Source organism: Rhineura floridana, chromosome 10 (assembly GCF_030035675.1).
Source record: "Rhineura floridana isolate rRhiFlo1 chromosome 10, rRhiFlo1.hap2, whole genome shotgun sequence".
NCBI lineage: Eukaryota > Metazoa > Chordata > Lepidosauria > Squamata > Rhineuridae > Rhineura > Rhineura floridana.
The window spans coordinates 737,468-748,576 of record NC_084489.1 but is presented as its reverse complement, the minus strand read 5'-3'; positions in this window follow the sequence as shown (position 1 = coordinate 748,576).

Genomic DNA, 11,109 nt, shown 5'->3' with positions numbered 1-11,109 from the left:
GTTGCTGGGAATCAGAAGAGGGCTGTTGTGCTTAGGTCCTGCTTTCAGGATGCTGGGCTAGATGATGATGATGATGATGATGATGATGATGATTTAATTTGTATCCTGCCCTTCCTCCCAGCAGGAGCCCAGGGTGGCAAACAGGGCACTAAAAACACTTTAAAACATCATAAAAACAAATCTTAAAATACATTAAGACAAAACAGCGTTAAAACATTTTAAAAACTTTTTGAAAGGGTTAAAACATTATTAAAAACCATATTAAGCAATTCTGACACAGACACAGACTGGGATAGCTCTCAACTTAAAAGGCTTGTTGAAAAAGAAAAGTCTTCAAAAGGCGCCAGAAAGATAGCAGAGATGGCGCCTGTCTAATGTTCAAAGGGAGGGAATTCCACAGGGTAGGTGCTGCCACACGAAAGGTCCGTTTCCTATATTGTACAGAATGAACCTCCTGATAAGATGGTATCTGCAGGAGGCCCTCACCTGCAGAGCGCAGTGATCAACTGGGTATATAAGGGATGAGACGGTCTTTCAGATATCCTGGTCTCAAGCTGTATAGGGCTTTGTACACCAAAACTAGAACCTTGAACTTGGCCTGGTAGCAAATGGGCAGCCAGTGCAATTCTTTCAGTAGCGGGGTGACATGTTGGTGATACCCTGCCCCAGTGAGCAGTCTCACCACTGCATTTTGCACCAGCTGCAGCTTCCGGACCAACCTCAAGGGCTGCCCCACATAGAGCACATTACAGTAATCCAGCCTGGAAGTTACCAGTGTGTGGACAACAGATGAGCCACTGGCCTGATTCAGCTGGCTTTTCTATTTTGTTACATTCATCCCACCCAAAAATAGTGATTGTCTGGAAGTGTCCTAAGACATCTTGAAAAACGTTTTCTTTCTAGCAAAATCCTTGAGAAATCACTTCTCTCCACATCTCCAGACCACAAAGCTCACTATATGCACCTATCTGGAAGTAAAGTCCAGTTGAATTCAGTAAGGCTTACTTCTGAGGAGATGTGTATGGGATTTGCACTGGAAGTGTTTTAACTCCTTTCTCATCAACCGTTGGTTAGGCCCACACACCCCACCACTATCACAGTGCACTAGGCCTTACCTGGAATGGGAAGGTTGTGTGGGCATACTGTAGTAGCATTCAGTGACCCCATTCTGTGTGCATCGATTACATGTGCTCTGGAGCCTAGGCATACAGAGCAAGATAGTTTAATGCCATGAGAGGTGAGCATTAAATGACTGTTATAATGACTTGTAAACTCTGGTGTATACACACACACACACACACAAATATACCTGGCCAGGGCTGGCCAAGGACATTGTGCTGCCTGAGGCAAAAGACAAGATTCCCCCATTCCATGTACAAAAAGCTGATCAGACTGGCAACTGACTTTCACTGCAACAATGGTGACAGGACAGAATCCTCAGCCACGCCTGTGGGCAGCAGCCTAATTTAAGGGACACATGGCAGGCTGCATGGTTCAGACAGTTCTCTCTGCTCTCTTCATCTTACTATGTGAGATGACCACATCCTGCACCTTGTTGAGGACGGGTGAAGGGGGTCGACCTTTGAACATGGTGGAGATCCCATTCAATGGATACAGCCTATGAGGGCAACTGCAGGATGGGATAGATTTGGCTCATACTTGGCTGCCATTTATCATGTCTTTAATTAAAACAGATTAAAGAATTCATAAATTATTCCAATTTTTCCTAATTATTTTTGTATAATTTTTTTAAAATTATTTTCTTTACAGAAATCTTTAGGTAAAACCTCATACATATATCAGTCCAACAACAACATAATCTAATATAAACAATATTCAACAAAAATGTAGAAACAAAAAGGGAACAAGATCTCTCACGGATCATGTCCAAAAACAGAACCCACATATTGACCAGTTTATGGGAAAATGTCACACTTAAATCTCCTATGGAGTAGTTTCCATAGTTATATTTGTTTCCAAATCTGCCAGGCCCCAAGGATGGGTGATGCCCAAAGGAATCTTTGGAAGTATGTTCAATAAATGAATGCCTTGTTTTATTTTCAATTCATGTGTAAGCTTTCCCATTAGAGCAATATTCTAAAGGGAATTGTATCATTGTTCAGTTGTAAGACTGCAGTTTTCCATTGTGACACAATTATCAATTTTGCTGCCAAAGTCATGTAGATAATCAGTTCTTTAGAGAGCAGTTTTGAGTGTGTATCGTCAAAGATGTTTAGCAATAGCAGGTTAGGAGAAAATGCAAAGTGCTCCTGGGATATGATTAACATTTCATTATAAATCAATGACCAAAAATCCCATATTCTTTCACAACCCCACCACAAAATAAAGTAGGTTCCAGTCTTCCCACATCCACTCCAACGAAGTGGGGAGGATGTTGAGAATGTATGTGAAATTTGGAGAGGTGTGTAGTACCAACGATGTACCAATTTCAGAGACTGTCCTTTTACATAGCTAGAAACTGATCTGAACGGTCGTAGTTCCCACATCCTATTCCAGAGCTGTATTTCGGAACCTATGTCCATTTCCCATTGATCTTTATGTGAGATAGTAGATTTTAAAGATGTATTTAATATAGAGTATATTTTAGAGACTAGGTCTTTTTCTCCCTTGCACATGTCTTGAATTAGTTGTTCAAATTATGTAATAGGTCTTGGGGTCGCTTGTTGTTTAACATAGTTTAATGAAATAAAGCTGCGGACTTTGGGACAACATTAGCCAATTCAGTTTAATTCTGTGTAAAGTTTTAGTTGCTCAGTTGAGAGCAGCAGGGACTTTACATAGAAATCACATAATTTGTATAATCTTTTATCGCTCCAACCTTTTAATTGGAGTTCTCTCCCAGAGATGTGGAATTTGGGAAAGCAAGTGGTATTAGGGGTGAGATAATTGGGGTTAATTTATTCTGCCACAATTTCCAGCATTGAAACATACATTTCGTGAATGGGTTAACCATATTATTGATAGATTGGGGTTTAATAGATAAAAAGGGAAGGATCTTTAAAATCACATCTGAAGCGACTTTAGTTTCCATTTCAATCCAATGTTTCTCATTAATGTTTCTAATTAAGTATACCATTTGACAAATCTGGAAGGCATTATAATAGGATTATAAATTTGGAATGCCCCATCCTCCTAGATTTGCTTTCCTATATATTAGTGAATGAGCTAATCTTGGTTTCTTTTTTTGAAAGATAAATTTATTGATCATTTGTTGCCAAGATTTCATTGCATCTTTGGGTATAGGGATGGGTACAACTTGAAACAAAAATTTAAAAATGTGGAAGCAGCATTATTTGCATTGCTGCTATCCTGCCCAATATTGAAAGTGATTTGCTTCTCCAAGATTTTAAATTACTTCTGAGTTTCCTGACAATTGGGTTGTAATTCAAATAAAACCATTTATTTATGTTTTTAGGCGAAATAACACCAAGGTATTTAATTGGTTTGGCACAAACCGAAATCCCCAACGTAGTTTTGATTAGATTTTGTATAGTGGGACCTAAATTTACAAAAAGGGATTCAGATTTGGTGTAGTTAATTGTGAATCCGGACATTTCTTTATATTTTTGAAGCAAATCTTTCAAGCTGTTTAATGATGATGTTGGGTCTGATAGAAGAACAGCCACGTCGACAGCAAACAGGCTAATCTTATGGATGGTTCCTTTCATACTATAACCCTTAATAATAGGATCCTCCCTCACTGCTTGTGCCAAAGGTTCCATGGTTAAAGCAAATAAGAGCGGTGAAAGAGGGCATCCTTGTTTTGTTCCTTTTTCAGTCTTTATAAATCCTGATTCAAATGCATTAGTCCTAATACTAGCTAGACCTTTTTATAAAGGTTTTGGATAATTTTAATAAATGTGTCACCAAATCTATAATGTTGCAAAACCTGGAAAAGAAAATCCCAATGCAATGAATCAAATGCTTTCAGAGCATCCAATTTGAAGATTGCTAGTGATTTGTAGTATTTTCTGCTGTGCCAAATAATATTTAGTAGACATCTGACAGGATCTGAAATTTGTCTGCCTTTGATCAAGCCAGTTTGATCTGGATTAATAATTGTGGGCATGATGAGACTAAGTCTGTTGGCCAGGACCAAGGTAAATATGTTTTAAATCTTGATTCAGTAGATTGATTGGTCTGTAATTATTCACATAATTACTATACATGAGGTTTTTTCACGTTGATTGAATTTCATTACCCTCCCAAATTGTATTGATTAGTCACTCTTGTTAGATGAGGGACCAGTAGTGTGTTAAACTTCTTGTAAAAGTCTGGGGAAAAGCCATCTGGCCTGGGAGCTTTATTATTTTTAATAATGCCCTGAACTTCATTCTCAGTGAATTTGTTATTTAGAACAGACTGTTGGTCCTGATCTAACTTTGTGAGGGTAACATTTTGAAGGAAGGATGATGTGTTTACCTCCTTGGGCTCAGGAGCTTGATATAATTGTTGGTAGTAGGAGATAAATGCAGAATGATTTTTTTTGGTTTTGTAGGTGAGATGATTATCATCTTCTTTAATGCACCATATTCGATTAGAGAGGATTGTTTACATTGCAGCATATTAGCTAACACCTTAGAATTTTTATTGTCTTTTTCATAGAATGTTTGTTTAAGATAAATCACAGCTTTTGATATCTTTGACATTTCTAAAGCTTGTTTTTTTCCTCACAGAGTCCAATTTATGTCTGATTTTAAGGGAGCCTATTTATTTATGTTGTCATTCCAGTTTCTGCAATTCAACATAGAGCTTGTTTTTTTAGGATAGATGTTTTTGCAATTTATTTTTCTCTGCAATACATCCTCATATTACAGCTTTCCTCGCATCCCAAACAATGCTATCTTTGATTCCTTTCCCTGTATTGTGTGTAAATAATCTTCAATGGTCGTTTGGATGGTCTCTGTAGCTAATTGATTGGAGAGTATAGAGTTGTCGAATTGCCAGGTTGGTGTGACTGTTTCTTTTTCTCCCAAATATAATGTTGCCCATACTGGAGTGTGGTCAGAGACCAAAAATGAACCAATTTGAGATTCTTGTAGTGTGGTTTGCAGTGTGCTGGAAATAAGGAGGTAATCTAGTCTGTAATAACATTTATATCTGTTTGAGTAAAATATGTAATTCCTCTCTGATATTTGTAATGTTCTCCAGGTGTCTATTAAGTTAAATTTAGACAAGATATCTTGAAAATTTGATTTGTTGGTAGATTGGACCTTTGTAGGTGGTGTAACATCTATAGATTTGTGCCATAGAGGGTCTATGGCCCAACTGAAATCTCCTCCAATTATTAACTCACCTTCTGCAAAGTCATGTAATTTTAGAAGAGAGGAAGCAAGAAAGTGTAATTGTTTTTTTATTAGGGGCGAATAGTGATGCTAGGGTTAGTTTTTGGGTACCCAATCTCCCTTTAACAAATATTAACCATCCTTCCGTATCTTTGTAAGCCTGAATATGTTTAAAAGGGAGGTAATGTGCTATTAAAATAGCTATCCCTCTGCTTTTGGAGGATCCATGAGCTGAGTATTGCTCTCTATAATAAGCAGGTGGCAACAGTTTTGAGACTTCTTTGTTAGAATGGGTTTCCTGAAAGAAAATAATGTGGGACTTGTCTTTTAAAATAAAATCAGAGACCCTACATCGTTTAACTGGATTGCCTAATCCTTTAACATTCAAAGTATAAATCTTTACTTTACCTTCCATGACAGGGGGGAAAATGCTACCATCAGTAGTTTTAGCCAAATTAATATGCGTCCCATGATGTTAACTGGCCCAGATCACCAGACATGTTTCCAAGAGAGATAGCAACAATTATAAAAACTGTAAACTCCTGAATTAATAAAACCCACTTCTGGAAGGTTCCCCTCCCATAGTTGGGGCCCTGTAACACTACTCCACAAGTGTGTTATCCTGTGTAGGTAAACCATCTGGGGAATAAAGCCCAAAACTATTGTATCTCTTCCCAGGTCCCGCCACTATATTGTTTAAACTTTCCCCTTTCCCTCCTTTTTATCCCTCTTCCCCTAGGGTTGCCATATTGCCTGGTTAGCCAGGTTTTACCCGGATTCTATGCATGCCACCCAGCGCCCGGCTAGCCCTTTAGGTGGCCTGGATTCTCAGCTTTAATTTTTTAAAAAAAGTTTCTAGGTGGTCCTGTTCTCGAGATATACGTAAAAACGTCAGCCGCCCCCCCCACTGTTAAATCTTTCTTTAAACGGTACTGTATAGCACTTCGTAGTTTTAACCCCGCCCATTCAGGATTGCAGCCAATCAGGGATTGTGTTTCAGTTTCATTGACTTTAGGCAGTGTCTAGAAAACAAAATGGTGGTTTCACCCCCTGTTTATCTGAAAATCTCATAAATTGGGTAAGTATATACATTTCAGTTTTTTTTCCTCTTGTGTGCCGGAGTCAGATCCTGGGCAGTGTTTTGAAAACCTTCCCAATACTTGCTTTTTGTAAAAGCAATGCTAATCCCATATGCCCAGAGTAAATCCCATTGAATTCAATAGGACTTACTTTTGAGTAGACATGGTTATGAATGTGCTGAAAATCAATGGGACTTTGGAGTGAATGTAAAAAAGAATTGTGTTTGTGCCCTCCAGTCCTATTTTAAAGCAAGTAGGCAGGGCTTACTTAGGTATTACAGTTTTTATTCTGTAGGAAACTAATACTGATTTTTTAAAAACTAATACTGATTTTTCTGCAATGACCAACTGGTTTGACAATAAACTATTATATGGGCTGTATGTATTTATACATCTGCAGTGTGTGCGTGTGCGTGTATGGAATCTTTCCAACACCCCTGTGAGGTAGGGTTGGAAACCAAGGCAGCTCACAACAAGAAATAAAGCCATTTAAAATCCAATAACCATAAAAACAAGTATAAACAGTTGCAAAACAGCGTAAAGTGGCATGATTCGGAATTTTGGGTTGTGTGAATGAAGTTGCTTATCACTTGAAGTTGCATTTCTGTCCCTGTTTGAGTAAGCCCCACTGAATACGCTGGGACTTGCTTCTGAATAAATAAACCTAGGATTGCACTATAAATATCTTTACAGTTTGTGTAAATAATAAATATATTTGATAGTCATGCTTTTATATAAATATTTCTTCATTTATCATCTTTTTGGTTGTGAGATGCTTAGTTTTCTGCCTTACTCATAGGAATCTTGTTGTGGTTGGTATGGTATTACATTTAGGAAAGTGTTACTGCCTTTTGTGTTGTTTTTTTCCTATTTGCATTTCATTTATCTTTAACCTCACTCTGTTACAGCCATAGAAGCAACAGCAGCATATGCAAGATAATTAACTCCCATTAGTGATAAGAACAAGAATTTATAATTATTATTTCAATTAAAACAAGAGGCTTATCAATACTTTGAAGAGGACCAGATATTTATTTTCTTTCTGAGCCCAGGACTGGGTCTTTCATGATGCCCGGGGGGGGGGGGAGAAGGAGAGTAGTCGGTAAGACAGACATCCTGGCATTGGTAATCTAATTAGCAAGGTACATACAGATACTTTGAATGTCTGAGTGCCTGCACCAGTGGAATACTGGAGGAACTTGTAAAGCTTGCTGCAACAGTATTTAGAACTGAGCATGTGGTGTGAAAGACTCCTTTTCCTAACATTTTGGCTTCTTGTTTTTCTCCACCCACCACATCTTTGAAATATATCGTATATGGTTAACCGTACTGTTGCCCTGACCTACTTTATGTTTGTTGCTATTTTGTGTTTTTATTATGTTTTTATATTGATTGTGTATTTTTATTGTTTTTATTATATTTGTAAGCTGTGCTGAGCTCTGTTTTTAACAGCAAAAGGGCAGGATACAAATTCTCTTAATCAATCAATAAATACTCCATAGTGTTGGAAACTAGAGTCTAGGCATTTAAGGCTAAAAATGTTGCTTTTAAAAAAAAGATTTCTCACATCTTTCCCCAGTTTTTGGTGGTAATTCCTAGGCACAAAAACAAAACAACAGGACAATCCAAGTATTAATATATAAATATTTGCATAATATGCAAATAATATGCAAATAATTTGCATAATATGCAAATACTTTACATAATATGCAAATTAACCTGCCTGGATTTGTGGAACTGGAATATGGCAACCCTATCTTCCCCTCCTTTCCCCCTTATGAAATGAACTTTTGACAACTCCATTCTAAAGATATAAAATAGCAAAGAAGTTTGCTTAAACAGGATATTATATATAACACTGCTTTCTTTTAGATGGAAAGTTAGATTCAGCTATTAGTGTCATTTTCCTCTCTGGGAGAAGGAGTTGAAACATAGAGGGTGTTGAGTATTGTTTCTAGCTGTTTGTTAAATCTGGGGCACTTTTTTCCAGAAGAGACTGTGATCCATTTTTCAGAATCCTGGAGATCCAGGAATTCATCGTCTTTATCCAACTCTTCTATATCCCACAGGGTCTCTAAGTTCAGTAAGCGGAAGATGTGGCAGGCTTCTTTTTTTGAAGTAGCTGTATGTAACAAGCCATCTATTTTGACACATATGCGAAAAGGGAACCTCCAGCGATATTTAAAGTTGGCAGCTTGTAGTTTCTCTGTTGCTGGACTCAATTCATGTCTCTTCCTCAGTGTCTCCAAACTAAGGTCTTGAAGAACCATGATATCTTTGTTGTTATATTTCAGGCCCCCTTTATCTCTAATGGCTTTCATAAATCTGTCTTTCAATTGGAAATGAAGGCCACTATAATATCACTTGATATTGCAGCAGTTTTAAGTTTAGGAGCCAGACTACAATTAGCGTGTTCTAGGTTCAATGTAGTAATTGGGATGTTAGGGAGTGCTATAGACCACCATGTTGTAAGAAATGCAATCATATCCCCCTGTTCCTTTTCTTCGGGGACCCCACAAAGGCATACATTCTGCTGCCTAGCCCTGTTCTCTTGTTCATCCACCTTTGCATTTAATTCCTTATTAACATTTAAGAGTATTTGGACATTATCAGAGGTTTTAATGCTCATTTCCATGGCTTCATTTGCTGCTTTTTCGATAGTGAGGGCTTTTTGCATTAGTTTATCCAGCGTGTCCTTTGTGGAATCAAAAGCTTTCAGCCATTCTGCAATTAACGAGGTGAGCAGTTTTTGAACTCTGTCCATTACTGTCTCCAATCAGTAGTCAACATTAAAAGTGCTGCTTCTGCTTGTCCCGTCTTCCTGCCTTTCTCTGCCATTTTGGGTCACCGCTACAGGCAATTTTTAGATTGCTTTTTTAAGGCAGTAAGTGGCCTTAAAATGCAGCAAGCCATGGCTTAAATCATGCCTGTAAGCTTCTTTTGTCAACAATTAAGGAGGTGAGAAGAGGTAATTACCGTTAAGGCATTGGGAATTCAAATCCAAATGTGGTGGGAACCGGAGCAATTGCTCTATGCTGCTGCTTGGCTTTGCACACGCATGTGCCCCATTTTTTCCTAATTTTAATTTTATTTTAAGCTGCTCACAGTTCATCTTAGATGTCATAACATCTATTAGTGTAATATAAAAGCAGCATGGGGGGAAAGTATCTATACCCACCAAAAGTGGTTTATATGCAATCAGAACTGGGGAAATGCTTCAAACTTACGGACAGTGGCATCTTTGTTTAAGGAGCCAACATAATTTTTTCTGGGCTGTGGTATGAAAATTATATTTGAAATACTTTGAAAAAATACCTTTTGAGTTTTTATTTTCTTTTACTCAGTCGTTTAACCCTCTTCCATTGATTGATGTCACTTTAAGTTTGTTCAGCCTCTTTTCTGTTGAGAAAGGAACTGTCGCTACAAAAAGTAGTCTCCAGTCCCCTTTGAACAATGTGTTAATTTGAATCACACCGATTAATGGTTTTATTCATTTGGGAAGAAGCAGCTGAAAAACCACAAAGTTGAAATCTGTAACTTTGGAGACAGGGTGGGGATAAAAAAAGTTATCAGATGAGCTTGATGCCACCACCGGGAGGATAACACTGCCTCCACTCCCTGCAAGCCGCTACCAAAAGGGGTTGGTGGCTGGATGTTGTGCGTCCATTACCTGGTTCCACAATTTATTTATTTATTTATTATTTGATTTATATCCTGCCATTACTCCCCATAGGAGCCCAGGGCAGCAAACAAAAGGTCTAAAAACACTTTAAAACATTGTAAAAACAGACTTTAAAATATATTAAAACATATTTAAAATATTTTTTAAAAAGGTTTAAAAACACCTTTAAAAAAAAAAAAAGCTTTACAAACATTAAAAAACAATTCCAACACAGGCGCAGACTGGGATAAGGTCTCAAGGCTCATTGAAGGAGGAAGGTGTTCGGTAGACACTGAAAAGATAACAGAGATGACGTCTGTCTAATATTTAAGGGGAGGGAATTCCAAAGGGTAGGTGCCACTACACTAAAGTTCTGTTTCCTATGTTGGGCAGAATGGACCTCCTGATATGATGGTATCTGCAGGAGGCCCTCACCTGCAGCGTGCAGTGATTGACTGGGTATATAAGGGATAAGACAGTCTTTCAGGTATCCTGGTCCCAAGCTGTATAGGGCTTTGTATACCAAAACTAGAACCTTGAACTTAGCCTGGTAGCTAATAGGTCTTTTATTATTGCCAGTGCATTTCTTTCAGCAGCAGGGTGACATGCCCCAGTGAGCAGTCTCACCACCGTATTTTGCACCAGCTGCAGCTTCTGGACCAACCTCAAGGGCAGCCCCACACAGAACCTGGAGGTTACCAGTACATGGACAACAGTAGTCAGGCTATCCCTCTCCAGAAACAGCCACAGCTGTCTTAGCAGCTGAAGCTGGTAAAAAGCACTTCCTAGCCACTTAGGTCACCTGGGCCTCTAGCAACAAAGATGGATCCAGGAGCACCCCCAGACTACGGACCTGCTCTTTCAGAGGGAGTATGATCCCATCCAAAGTAGGCAACTGACCAATTATCTGAACTTGGGAACCACCAACCCATAGCATCTCTGTCTTGCTAGGATTCAGACTCAGTTTATTGGCCCTCATCCGGCCCACCACCGAGTCCAGGTAGCAGTCCAGGGCTTGCACGGCCTCTCCTGATTCAGATGTTACAGAGAAATAGATCTGCAT